At 35.9% G+C, this 15,264-nt stretch overlaps 1 protein-coding gene across 3 annotated transcripts in view; it reads left to right on the forward strand.

Annotated features, from left to right (window-relative positions):
• mute (gon-4 like protein muscle wasted) overlaps window positions 1-15,264 on the forward strand; it is a 469,386-nt gene that overhangs the window by 66,312 nt on the left and 387,810 nt on the right. The window lies entirely within an intron of this gene.

The raw sequence follows: 15,264 nt of genomic DNA on the forward strand, positions 1-15,264 counted from the left end.
TTTTTCACTTGTTCAAGAGATGGTTTTGAATAAAGTCTTGTTTGGATTAATTTTATTAAAAAAACTTTCAAAGATAATTCATGATATTTTTGAGAGTTTGAGGGTAATGACTGCATAATTCTGGGGGATGAAAAAAAATTATTAGTACTGTTCTACTAGTTTTGTGCACTCTCTCTATGTCAATATGTAGCTGAGTACTGTTCTACTAGTTTTGTGCACTTTGGACAGATGGGGAGAGAGAGAGAGAGAGAGAGAGCAAATTGAGCCTTCAGTTCTTTTATATCAGTATGTAGCTGAAGGCTATTCTTTTCCACCAGTCTCATGTGACCAAAAGACCAATACTGGGTTTCTCTGCCTAGGATTGCTCTCCAGTCATCCCTGCAATTAACCATTAAGACCATTGTGAACTAAGATGATAGAGCCTTATAAAAACCTCTTATAATAAAAATAGACAGAATTTTACCTTCCTCTGGGGAATATTGCATAATGTGAGTAGTCTACACCAGTACTTCCCAAACTTCTGGATGTCAGGGCCCCCTTTGCAAAAATTAAAATATTTCACGGTCCCCCCTCAAAAAAAATCGTAATAGAGAGATATATTATTATAATATTTAATGTATTTATATTCAATACAAAACATACACAGCGAATATTGCAAAAATTAAATGCAAATATTACATTTTTTGCCTCTTACCGTTTGGTTCTGAAGATGATGCGGGCTGTTCTGGTAAAATATGAAATGCTGTCCTTTTTTTTTTTTTTTTTTTTTTTTTTTTAAATTGTGATATTTTCAAGATTTGTGAAATAAATATATATTTTCATATGATTTGTCATGGTTAAAGAATCCATTTTTGTAAACTTAATATTTAAAACATTGAAACTTTAGAAGACTGGACTTTTATTATACAAAACAGATATGTATTAATGGTGGACTCCTAAAATTTTTCACTTGTTCAAGAGATGGTTTTGAATAAAGTCTTGTTTGGATTAATTTTATTAAAAAAACTTTCAAAGATAATTCATGATATTTTTGAGAGTTTGAGGGTAATGACTGCATAATTCTGGGGGATGAAAAAAAATTATTAGTACTGTTCTACTAGTTTTGTGCACTCTCTCTATGTCAATATGTAGCTGAGTACTGTTCTACTAGTTTTGTGCACTTTGGACAGATGGGGAGAGAGAGAGAGAGAGAGAGAGCAAATTGAGCCTTCAGTTCTTTTATATCAGTATGTAGCTGAAGGCTATTCTTTTCCACCAGTCTCATGTGACCAAAAGACCAATACTGGGTTTCTCTGCCTAGGATTGCTCTCCAGTCATCCCTGCAATTAACCATTAAGACCATTGTGAACTAAGATGATAGAGCCTTATAAAAACCTCTTATAATAAAAATAGACAGAATTTTACCTTCCTCTGGGGAATATTGCATAATGTGAGTAGTCTACACCAGTACTTCCCAAACTTCTGGATGTCAGGGCCCCCTTTGCAAAAATTAAAATATTTCACGGTCCCCCCTCAAAAAAAATCGTAATAGAGAGATATATTATTATAATATTTAATGTATTTATATTCAATACAAAACATACACAGCGAATATTGCAAAAATTAAATGCAAATATTACATTTTTTGCCTCTTACCGTTTGGTTCTGAAGATGATGCGGGCTGTTCTGGTAAAATATGAAATGCTGTCCTTTTTTTTTTTTTTTTTTTTTTTTTTTTTTTTTTTTAGCCTGTTTCTGATTTTTTTAAAATTTTTTATCAGCCACTTATCCATCTTAGGGTTAAATTTTTTAACGTAAAATAGATCAAATAATATCACCACTTACCGATACTGGCACACCACAGATTGATAACATGAAATTAGTGAGTATTACCTGAATAAGGAAATCCCCGGACCAGGAACATTTTTTTCTTTTGTGACTTTTCTCTCTTTATGGTAATTAAGCCTAAGGCGAAACAGACAGCAAAGGCAGGTTATTAAAACGTGCATATGATTGGTGTGAATCGCGCAACCGAAATATAAAAGCATAGCTGACAATTGAGTTGAAATGCTAACTCTCTTCAACCGAATTCCATATGTGAAACTGCCATAACATTCATTATGTATATATATTACTTAGTTTTAACACTTTTACGAATTTTAACACGTTCGGTTGAATTTTATTGCTCCTTGGGAAATCGAACTCACACACATCTAATTAATAACAATAGTTTTTAGTTAGATACTGTGTTTGCCTATGCAACATATGGTTTTGTTTCTGTATGAGGGGACATGTGATTCATTAATTAGTGTGTTTTTATCGTTGTCTCTAATTGCACTATTTGTTGAGAAATATATTACACAGACTCCTCATACCTTATTCACTGCCATAATAAAAGTACTTGTTTTTTTATTTAAATTAAGGGGATATTAAATCCCACATTCTTTTAAAACCGAATAAGAAACTCAAAGATTGCAATCAGAGAGTTTCTTGCCGAATATAGTAAACTATAAAGTATCGGCGACTACTAGCATGAGCTAATGCAAGTGACCCTAGTACGTAGTACAATACCGGACAACTCGTAGCAAAGGTGGTGAAGTTCTGATCGCTATTCTTAGGTATTTCCCATAATGTAAAAACATATTTCCTAGGAAATGTATGCTGTTATTACATTATGGTGGAAGGTCACTACCCAGACCGGTTTCAGCCTTTTTTGAGGCTTCATCAGTGAGTAGCTAGACCAATTAATACCAAAGTGTATAGCGAAAAGAACTTATATACTCTGCTATACTAGCAGAGTATATAAGTTCTTTTCAAATATACTCAAATATACTTATATACTCTGCTATACTAGAAGAGTATACAAGTTCTTTTCGCTATACACTTTGGTATTAATTAATAGCTAGACCAATTAATACCAAAGTGTATAGCGAAAAGAACTTATATACTCTGCTATACTAGCAGAGTATATAAGTTCTTTTCAAATATACTTATATACTCTGCTATACTAGAAGAGTATACAAGTTCTTTTCGCTATACACTTTGGTATTAATTGGTCTAGCTACTCACTGATGAAGCCTCAAAAAAGGCTGAAACCAGTCTAGGTAGTGACCTTCCACCATAATGTAATAACAGCATACATTTCCTAGGAAATGTGTTTTTACATTATGGGAAATACCTAAGAATAGCGATCAGAACTTCACCACCTTTGCTACGAGTTGTCAGGTATTGTACTACGTACTAGGGTCACTTGCATTAGCTCATGCTAGTGGTCGCCGATACTTTATAGTTTATTATATTCGGCAAGAAACTCTCTGATTCCAATCTTTGAGTTTCTTATTCGGTTTTAAAACAATGTGGGATTTAATATCCCCTTAATTTAAATAATGTTTATATTGCCGAAATGAAGCTTATTAGCTCTTTATATTTAAGTACTTGTTTTGATTGCCTCTGCAGTATAGTGGCTGTTAGGGAGGGGTGTTGTTTACCACTGCAAGCGAGTTACTATCTCCCCACATGAACTTGTTTAAGGCTTTTTTCATGTGTGAAGTATATGCGAAACTTTTATTGGTAACAGAAAACCAGCTCGGATGACAGTGATAATATAAAACGAGTTTTGATATGTATATAAAGTCAATATCAACAGTCCCTGATTACGAATGCGTGATGAAAGGGACAGGAAGATTTGGAGCTTCCCTGGAGAGCATTCGAAGTAAATACAATTAACCACTGCTTTGAAATGAAACATATGAATAAGCAATATTTACTAATATTCATTAAGCGTCAAAATACGCAGGATGCAAAGTTTGTGAACCAACACCAATGTGTGAATTTTTCCATTAAAATATAAAAAATAACAAAAAAGAAATAATAAAAATTAAATACGTTTCTTTTAAAATAAAAAAATCTACTTAGTCTTAAAACATTTTAAATTTGTTTTCATTATTTCATGGCCCCCTCAACAAAACCTACGGCCCCCAAGGGGGTCGCGGCCCACAGTTTGGGAAGCACTGGTCTACACCACCACCACCTAGCCGAAAATTTGATTTCTCCTAGAATGCTTCTTTCTAAAAAAAACTGTTAGATTGAACAATATCATCTCCATAATACAATATTATAAGCATATGTATGTCATATTGCTGGTTTTCAATTGAAGGTTTTTCCCCTAACTTTTCATCAGTTAGAAAAATCAAAATTTTCTTTTCATTGTTGACAGTTTTTTTTTTTTGGGGTGTGGGGGGAGATTGCAAGAACTTAACCTTATCTGTTGTAAGTCATGGAATGTTCAGTACATTACATAATTTGCTCCAAATATGCAGGGCAGAAAGCAGCTATAGAACACATGTTCTACTGTTTCCAATCTGTAATAGATGTTACAGATTGGATTTCCAATGTTAAAGTATCTTCATTTGATGGCATTTACTGTTAGGTTGATCATATGCAATTCTTCAAGCAACATTCCTTCTGTTAGGTTATCCTTGGAACTTAGTAAGTTATTAAACAAAGTATTATTGTTAGTACCCAACTGTGGAAGTTTGTGGCAGAAGAGGTTAAAGATTTCCTGATACCAAGTTTTGCTGCTATTAATGGAAATAATGTCAGTGCCAAAATGATATAGCAGTCTTTAGTTAAGCACAGAATGTTGTAATATTTAGGAACATTCTCAACTCTTGGACCATTATAATCATTTACACTAGCAGCCAAAGATGAGGAAACCTTTTGGAAAAAATGTATTTCTGAGGTTTGATGGCTCATAACACTACTTTTTTTTGGATTAATACTATAAAATTATATATCAATGGAAAGATAATTTAATCAAGAATGTAATGCAATAACTTTTGAAGGATTTTTTATTAGAACAGCAGTTATAAAGAAGAAAAGTGAAACAGATAGAAAAAAATGAGATATACAAAAAATATTCTCACAATGTGAGTTAATACTTAGTTGGGTAACCTTTAGTGTTAATTATGGCCCTCCAATGCCTTCCCATGGAGCGAACCAAGTTTTTTAGTTCTGCAGCTGTTATAATGTGAAACCAAGATTGAATTATTGCTTCTATTAATTGGATTTTATTGCTGGGTTGCTTCTGACTAACAAGTTTCTTTAGTTGGTTCCATAGATTTTCGATTGGGTTAAGGTCTGGGCTATTCCCAGGCCATTCCAGCAGTGGAATATGATTATCTTGAAACCACTTTTTGCACACAGCAGCAGCAACATGACATGGAGCTGAATCCTGTTGAAATATAAATGCTTCATTATCTTGGAAAAGATCATGTGCGGAAGGCTTCAGGTTGGGCTCAAGTATTTCATTTATGTATTTTTGGGCATTTATATTCCCATTAATCATGCTAATTCTGCCCACACCTTTTGATGTCATACAACCCCAGATCATAACACTGAGTGGGTGTTTCACGGTAGGTGTAATGCAATCAGGATGCAAATCTTCTCCGATTCTTCTCTTTACGTATTTTATGCCATCACTACCAAAAGGAGATTTTGGTCTCATCACTCTAAATAACACTGTCCATTGTTCCGCTGTCCAGTTAACATGGGTTTTAGCCAAGTTTAATCTTTTCAACCTTTGTTTGAGAGAGAAAAATGGCTTTTTTCATGGAATTCTAGCATTTATACCAAATTCCTGCATTCTGCACCAAACAGTCCTTGCACTCAACTTCACACTGTATTGTATTGCGCCATTTCATCTTATATACATCCAGATGATTTTCTTCTGTCACATAGGCAGAGTCTCTCAATTCTTCTATCATCATTTGCTGTTGTGCACCCTTTCCTGCCTTTACCAGTCTGGTTTTGTAGTGACTGAGTCTCTGTATACCCCTTCAAAAATTTAGAAATGCCACCTTTGATTAAGTTTCCACCAATTTTTCTTCTAATTTCTTCATAACTGTAGCCTTGTTCAATTAATAGTACTATTTTACATCGCTTTCTGGGTGACTAGTCAACTCTTTGCGCCATTTCTTTAATTTTATTACGTTTTACAAGCTCACTAAATGAAAGAACACAAAAAAAAAAACCCAACCAACTTGATAGCAATCACATAACATACTGACAAATGTCCTCCTCTCAGCTCCAATACATGACATCAATAGCTGAATCCTACTGTGACCATATTGGCTCATTGCCAAAACAAGATGACACCTGATTGGCTCTCTGAACACTCATGCTCATTGGCTACATTCAAATGAAGGAAAGCTACTTCATATCAACCTAAACAAGTTGTGCTTCTTTTTTCTGATTATTTGGCTATAACTTTTCATAGAATGATTGAACAAACTTTGTTGCATTACATTCTTGATTAAATTATCTTTCCATTGATATATAATTTTATGGTATTACATCAAAAAAAAGTGGTGTTATGAGCCATCAAACCTCCAAAAATATACTTTTTCTAAAAGATTTCAACAGTTTTGGCTGCTAGTGTATGTTTAAGGGATATACCTCTCCAAACACTGAGTGATCTACATGGTCACTCTAAATCTCACTGAGTGACCATGAATGACCACTACTAAAGTCATCACTCCAGGACAGGAAACTTAGTGGTGGTTCACCCGAATGACAGGCAAAACCTGTCACCAACTAGAATCCCCCCCCCTCCCCCAGAAAGTAAGCAAATCCAATAATGAGTATTAATAAATGTCATCACTTTATTCAGGTGAAAAAGTAAAGGGCTGTGCATCATAGGCCTAGAGTAGTTCATATAGGGGTGCAAGAGAGTATGATAGTATTAGGAGAAAGAAAAGACAGATAGATAGTATCAGAGATAAAGGCCTTGGCTCATTTATATCATTATATAGCCAAATGCTGTCATTGTTTACTTTTTCATCAGTGTCATGCTGATGAACATCCAAAAGACCAATTGAAATTCAATTGCAAAGATGACTGATACTCAGGTGGTTAGCCTTTTTGGAGTTAACCACTTTGAGTTGGCCTATCTCTCTCTCTCTCTCTGTGTGTGTGTGCCTGGGATTGCTCTCCAGTCATTCTTGTAATTGACCATAAGACCACATTGAAGTAAGAGGATGGAACCATTTAAAAAAACTTACAGTAACAATAGACAATTTTCTCTCGCTGGTGAATATTGCATAATCTGGATGGTCTGCACCACCTAGCCAAAAATTTAATTTTCCTTAGAATGCTTCTTTCTAAGTATAAAAATTGTCTGACTGTACAATAAAATTTCCACAATGCAATATTGTAAAGCATTTGTATTAAAAAACGTTTAATTTTCTTGACCATAAAAGCTCTAATGGGACTATATTGATCAAGTACATATAATAAACAACTATGTTATACCAACTAGTTTCACCAACTAAGGCTGTTGGCATCTTCAGGGTACATAAGTGATGTAAGGCACTAAAAAGTAAAAAAACTGTTATAAACTATAATCAACCGATTCCAATTATATTAGACAAAGAACAGGGTTAGTACAATACACACATAGAGCGTGCATGATCTCACTTGTTATTTAGGAACATTCTATAGTTGGCACTGTAATTCAGTTCTGGTGAGTTAAGAGATCTAATAAGGGTCTTCCAGATCATGTGCAAGATTAGTCCTTGGTTCCTGTTAAGGTTTTGTATACAGTGGGCAACTGCTGTGGCTTCTTTAAAAATTCGGGAGTGGAAGTCCTCCTCTATGTAAGGAATTGTGCTTCTATTCCACTCTATCATATGGTTCGTTCTTGAGAAATGAAAAGCTAACCCCGATTTTTCTTCTCTGTTATTATTGACATCACCAATATGTTCTTTTTGCCTAATTTCAAAGCTCTTTGAAGTCTGGCCGATGTAATTCAAGCCACGCAAGCAGGGTATGTTGTAAACTCCAGCATAACCTACAGAAACGAGTAGGCAATTCTTAAAATCTCCAAAAGATAGCCATCCTTTCTTCAAATATGCTGGAGTTTACAACATACCCTGCTCGTGTGGCTTGAATTACATCGGCCAGACTTCAAGGAGCCTTGAAATTAGGCAAAAAGAATAAACACATTGGTGATGTCAATAATAACAGAGAAGAAAAATCGGGGTTAGCTTTTCATTTCTCAAGAATGAACCATATCATAGAGTGGATAGAAGCACAATTCCTTACATAGAGGAGGACTTCCACTCCCGAATTTTTAAAGAAGCCACAGCAGTTGCCCACTGTATACTAAACCTTAACAGGAACCAAGGACTGGTTATCTGGAAGACCCTTATGAGATCACTTAACTCACCAGAACTGAATTACAGTGCCAACTATAGAACGTTCCTAACAACAAGTGAGATCATGCACGCTCTATGCATGTATTGTACGTGCTCTGTTCTTTGTCTAATATAATTGGAATCGGTTGATTATAGTTTGTAACAGTTTTTTACTTTTTAGTGCCTTACATCAGTTATGTACCCTGAAGATGCCAACAGCCTTAGTTGGTGAAACTAGTTGGTATAGCATAGTTGTTTATTATATGTACTTGATCAATATAGTTCCATTAGAAGTCATTCCAAAACATTCGTATGTCATATTGCTGGTTTTCAAATCCATGTTTATTCCTAACCTTCCATAAATGGTATTTTATTTCATTAATTATAGAAATCAAAATTCTCTTCGCATTGCTCACATGTGGCAGGTACTGCAAAAAAGGAACCTGTTCTGTTGTAATAATGGAATGCTCAACACATTACATAATCTGTTCCAAATATGCAGAACAAGAGGACAGCTGCCTCTTGTTCTGCATATTTCTGATAGGTGACAGATGCCACAGATTGGATCTCCAGTGTTAAGTACTTCCATTTGACAGTATTGACTGGAAGGTGACTATGCAATTCTCAGATCAAGATCCCTCCTGTTTTGGTATCCTTGGAACTTCAGTAACAAAGTGTTGTTGTCAATACCCAACTGTGGAAGTTCGTGGCAAAAGAGGTTAAAGATTTCTTTATACCAAATTTTACTTTTATTAATGGAAAGAATGTTAATGCCATAATGTGGTAGCAATTTTAGAGTTAAGCACAGAATGTTGTAGTATTCACAAACAGTCTGAGCTTTTCGACCTTCATGAGTGAGAGAGGTACACCCAGGAATTTGCTAAGATTAAATCATTTGCAGAAATCATATATTTTCCATATACAGGGTGTTCGGGATAAATTTGACGGTTTCGTAAGGAAAAAGAAAATCTTCTTTGTATCTATTAAATTTAATGAATTGACAAAAAAACATTACAGGCAGAGTTAATTACAATACTATCAACAAGATTTACTCAAAATAACCACCATTAGCATCGATCACAGCTTCAATTCTGCTTCGGAACCTCGAACAAGCTGATGCTACAGTCTCCCTGGGAAGGGCCGCAAAAACTGTTTTAATTTTATCCATTAACTGGGCTTTTGTATTACTGGAAGTGCGATTGGTGTCTTTTTCAACTGCGCCCCATACAAAATAATCCATGGGGTTAAGGTCTGGGGAGTTTGGAGGCCAAACATTTGGACTGGTGAAGTCGTAGAAATTTTCAGACAACCATTTTTGACTTTTCCCAGAGGTGTGGCAAGGGGCCGAATCCTGCTGCCATACATACGGCCTACCATTGGCTACCCTTGTTATCCAGGGCTTGACTACAGTTAGCAACTCCACGAACAAAGCCCGAATTCCAATGCCAGGGTTCTTCAACACCTGTTCCTGCAGATTTGCGAGGAATTCTGCTGTACGAACGCAATCAGATGGTCTGCTAGGGATCTTTCTTCTTGCTACATCCTCGTAGTCACCATTGCAAGTCTCTAGTTCATGCCTGATTGTTTTTACTGTATTCAGGGAGCATTGGGCAGCAGTCGTAATATCCTTATTTTGATGGCGGGCACGAATCATCATGATACAAGTTATTCTCTTCCATGATTCAGGTGGGTTCCAGCTATCCATCCTTTCTGAAATCTTGTATATGAATGAAGAAGGGTCCAAACTTTTAAATGAAGAGAAGTGTGTGTTAATACATGTAACTTACGGAAAAATATAATTAATTATAAATATGTCAAATTTATCCCGAACACCCTGTATAAGTAGTAAAATGGTGTATCATCATATTATTAAAAGACTAGATCAGTTGTAAAAGTTTTTTTTGCTTGGTTACAAAGTACATTATGCTTTACAAGAAATTAATTCTTATTTTGATCCTTTACTCAATGTAAGCAAACAAAGTTTGTATGTGAAATATATTTATGACTGATCTCTCCTTGTACGAGGGTAGTCTGAAAAGTTCTTGGCCTAACAATGAAACAACAAATTTATAATTTCAAAATTATTTTTATTTTTCAACATAAACTCCCTTAAGACCAATACATTTATTCCAGCCAGCGGTGTAGCTAGCTTTTGCCGCCTGGAGTGGTCTCTGAGTTTGCCACCCCTCTCAGTACACACCAAAAATACTACAAAAAGTCAAAACGACTTATAGGGAAATAAATTAAGACACTGTTTATTTTTGAAGTAAAACTTTAATTTCAACATTCTAAAATGTTATTTTACTTGTTTTTCTGTTAGCAAAATCGTCGATGACATTATCCAAGTCTATTTCATAGTAATGTAGATAATTCTTAATCGATTTTATTTAGAAAAACTCCTCTCACAACTAGCAACACTTACAGCAATTGTGAGGAAAATTCGCTGTAATATTACAATAGTTGGAACTGAGTTCTTGAGACTGTATTTTAGAATTAACTGCAAAAGTTCAAAAATGTTCACAGTGCTGCCTGGGGCGGACCCCCCACTTCTGCCCCCCCCCCCCCCCCCCCAGCTATGCCTCTGATTCCAGCGATGCTCCAACACCATTATCCTGTTCCTAGTGGTTCTCAGTAAGATCTGCAAAAAAACCTCTACACCTACAATCACCACTTGATTCGAAGGAAAATGCTGACCAGCAAGGAAGTGTTTTCATTTTGGGAAGAGTTAGAAGTCAGAGGGAGCCAAATCTGGGGAAGAGGGTGGATGTTCCAACAAGTCATAGTGCAGATCTCTTAATTTTCCCATTGCCAAAACACTTTTGTGGGCAGGTGCATTGTCCTGATGAAAGATGATTTTTTTCTTCTGCAAACCGGGTCTTTTCTCACAAATTTTTTCGTCTATTCTGGTTAAAAGATCTGAATAATATTCCCCGGTTATTGTTTTACCATTTTCAAGATAATTAATAAACAAAATGCCTTTAACATTCCAAAACACCGATCCCATGACCTCTCCTGCTGATGGAATCGATTTTGTCTTCTTTGGCACTGAATAACCAACTTCTGTCCACTGCTGCTGTTTGGATTCTGGTGTGTAATGGTGAATCCAAGTCTCATCCATAGTAATATAAAACACTCCAAGCACTATTCAGAAATTTTCATGCGAGTGCGTTTTTGATCTGCTGTGAGCAAGTGCAGCACCCATCTTGTGCAAAGCTTTTTTGTTTTTCCAATTCTTCCTTCAAAATATGTCCTACACGTTCTTTTGAAATGCCTATAGTCACAGCAGTTTCACTCACTTTGATTTGCTGGTCATCCAATACCATATCGTGCACTTGATCAGTGATTTCTGGTGTTGTTACACTTTTTGGATGTCCTTCATATGGATCATCTTCAAGGTGCCATGTTTAAACTCAGCAGCCCATTTCTTGATTGTCAAAAACAAAGGAGAAGAGTGTCCATAAACTTTTATCAACTTTGAATGAATTTCTTTTGCCATTAAACCTTCTTTTATTTACAAAGAAAATTTCATAACCGCACGATACTCAATTTTATCCATTTCAAAAGATACAGACAACAGTTTTGTTTCAGACAGTTGTATAAAACAAACTACGTGATAGAATGATTTGCAATTTCACATGGGTGCTTATGACAGATGCACTAACTTACAAAGAAAAAATCTTGTCGATAGTGTTGCAATCTATGGACGAGGCTGAAAACTTTTCAGACCACCCTTTTATATAGAGGCTTTTGGCTTCAATATCAGTTGCTTCACTGTTAAGATAGATTTCATGTTAAGATCATCAAAAATCTCATACAGACTTTGGATACGATGTACATTATATTTTGAAAAGTAGTTCCAGCTAAGTATATATACCATTATATATCCATTGTTAATCATTATTAAGTCCATGTGGTTAGCCTAGTGGCTGTGTGCTTTGCAACCATATGCCTGGGGAAGGAGTGTCCTAGGTTCGATTCCCATTGGTGATATGAGGAGCTGAAGGATCTTTCTCAGCCATAACTAAGTTAGCCGGTCTTGGGCAGTAGGGTTTTTTCTCCAGTTTATCCTGGGATTTTTCATCCTGCAATGCAGGCAAACTGGCCTTGAGAACTCAAAACCCTACACCCCAGCATATAAATCCCCCATATAGATTTGAGAACTCAAATCCCTACACCCCAGCGTATCCTACAGACATAGGATACGCTGGGGTGTAGGGATGACCACCTTATGATAATTTATAAATCCTCGACACCGCAAGGTAAAAGAGGGAAAGGAAGATGAGATGTTAATCATTATTATTACTATTATGTGACACCTCTAACGCATCCAAGGACTCAGTGCAAGAGAGCACGCCACTATGCTGCACACATCCCACTATCTCCCCTATTGCTTAATTCTTCCACTATATAGAACTATCATCACTGCCAACTACTGCCATCACCACCACCAACAGCTTTTGTGTCTGTAAATTGCGTGTGTTCTGAAGGCTAATTTATATCTGTATGAAGGATGCCGGCCTGGTTGGCCGAGTGGTTAGTGTATCCGAATGTTTGTGATTGTCTGTGGAAATACTAGTGGTGGTGATGGGCTTTGGATGGTGTTGGTGTAGTTGGTGGATTTCAGTGGTGGAGACAGAGTTGTAGAGTAAGTGCCCTCCCTCGATGAGTCTTTGGACTCCCTAGAGGTGTTACATAATAATAATAATAATGAAGGATGAAAAAAAAATTGTTTTCGTTTGTTGATTTGATTCTTGTTTACTGTGGTATTTTAAAGATTTCTTATTATTTAATGGAAGCTACACTTAAGGAGTATAGTACTAATGAAGTTTTATTCAGCTCAAAATTATTTGCCCTTTGTATTTTAACTCTCAAAAATTTCAGCATAACCACAAAAACTCATAAGGCTCAATTCATGATACAAATTTTCTGTCTGTTTATTGCACATATTCCTGTTGTTTGCTTATCGCATGTGTAGTTCATTAGGGAGAGCATTTTTATAAAGTTATTCTTGCAACAGGCTCTGAAATTCCAACAATAAGGCATAGGAACTGTTTTTCCATTGTGGTATCCTGGGGAGTTCAATTATATGAGTCAGTGATATGGCTTTTTTTTCATGCGTTATCCATTTAATTCCATAATATGTTTTAATATGTATAGTTCTTGCTATATAAAAAATGAATCGGAGCAGCAAATGATTTCATCTGTTCTAAGTACATTTAATGATGTCATTCTTTTAGGATGATGAACAGAATACTGTTGCATATACTTACAAATTTGCCTTTCTTAAACTTCAGACCTCTTCTGGCACTGCCTCTCTTTGTGGTGGAGGCAGAAGCATACTGTAGATGGTTTGTGGTAGCTGAGATTTGCCTTTATCATCTAAACAAGAGTTGAAGGAGAAGAAATCAGCCTTATCTTTAGAAGATGCTGGCACTTTTCACGATAAGAGAGATGTAGAAACAAACGTAACAGGACAGAAGTATTGTCCATCAGCTTCGGAAAGGGATCAGTAGTCTTGACTGCCATTTGAGTGTATGGTGCATTTTTAGCTTAGGCTGGTTTGACACATTTTTTTTTTTTTTTTGGAAACCATTGATTGGATTAGAGTTGGAGATTTTGAGTAAAAAGGGAAATAAAGGCACTCATCCCAGGTAAAATAATTTCATTTATTAAAACAGAATAAGCTTGGATCAAGGGAGCAGAAGTAATAATCAATCCTTGGAAAAGCAGCGTTGAAATCTCTTTAGTCATCCCATTTGACATCACTGTAGTTCCATAGGATAACTGGGCTGAAGTTGTGTGGGAAAAGGATAATCTATAGTAAAAATAATTTGGACAAGGTTATGATTGAAGCTAATAGTAGGTGAGCTAATGTCATCCCTGTATTTGGAGGAAGAGCAGGTTAAGAAATGGTCTAGGCTGTTGGGAGAATGATGTGGATTAACTGGTGTTCTAATAAATAGGCTGAAAATTTGCATTAGATTATTACTGATATGAGGCAATTTGTCTTCTTTTCCAGTATGATCTGTGAAGTTAGAGAAGGATTGGGGAGGAGCCAGTTGCAATTATGAACATTGAAATATCAGGGAAATTTATATCACTCTTTGGGTGACTAGGCTGTATGCAGTCAACTTTCATAGTTTAAATAATGAAAAATAAAAAGTTAGAAGAGCATTAAATGAAGCAAGGAAATATTAAGCAAAAGCAGATCATATAAAGGAGATTCTGGGTCCAATAACTTTTGGCATGGAATATCACGTGACAAAAGTGATCCCCCCCCCACACACACACATGCAAGACCTTCTGCATAATATACTGTGGAAAACCTTTTTTTTTTTACCTGGTATTCTTTTTTTGCAATTTTTTTTGTTCTGTTTTTGATATTATTTGAATTTACATTTTCTTTTTTTTTATTTTCTCAACTGCAGTGATTCATTTTTTATACCAACTTTCATATTAGAATGTTAGGAAAATTTATAGAGCAGGAGTATGTAGTATGGGCGAAGGACTTGATATGAACATGACTTCTACACAGAAAGGACCCAGACTTTAATTCATGTGTGGGCTCAACAATGTCCCTTGCAAGGTACTATAGTTTGGACTCCCTCCAGACACAACCTAGCATATCAAGCTAGCATCATTTGGCTGTCCTACCAAAAACACTTTACTGACCGTCACTTGGAGAAAGTGCATAATGACTGCCTATTTTAGTAATTATGGTGTGGAGAGCATGCCCAGCAAGGCCACCAACTATACTACATACAGGAAGAAAGGGAAAGGGCAGAAACCCTACTCTGGAGAGGAGAAACATGGCAGTTACCACTTTGCTTCCAACAAATAGGCTGGTGATGGTGTTTAAGTGGGTGAAGAAAGTCATCTACCAACAGGAAAGGTATGCTTTCCTTGCCAGAGAGTCCCATTTGTGAAGAGAGATCATACTATAGGAAGGGTGGGTTGATTTGGCTATGATAAGTTATATATTGTGTGTTACCCACCCATTAATGATCCATTTACAGCAGAAGTCCTGAAAAGTAGTGTTTGGTGATCAAAATTTAAACTAAGAATCTACAGCACTATAATTTTCATCTTC

Source organism: Typopeltis vanoorti, chromosome 16 (genome assembly GCF_054136105.1).
Source record: "Typopeltis vanoorti isolate ZY-2024b chromosome 16, IOZ_Tvanoo_1.0, whole genome shotgun sequence".
NCBI classification, from domain to species: Eukaryota; Metazoa; Arthropoda; class Arachnida; order Uropygi; family Thelyphonidae; genus Typopeltis; species Typopeltis vanoorti.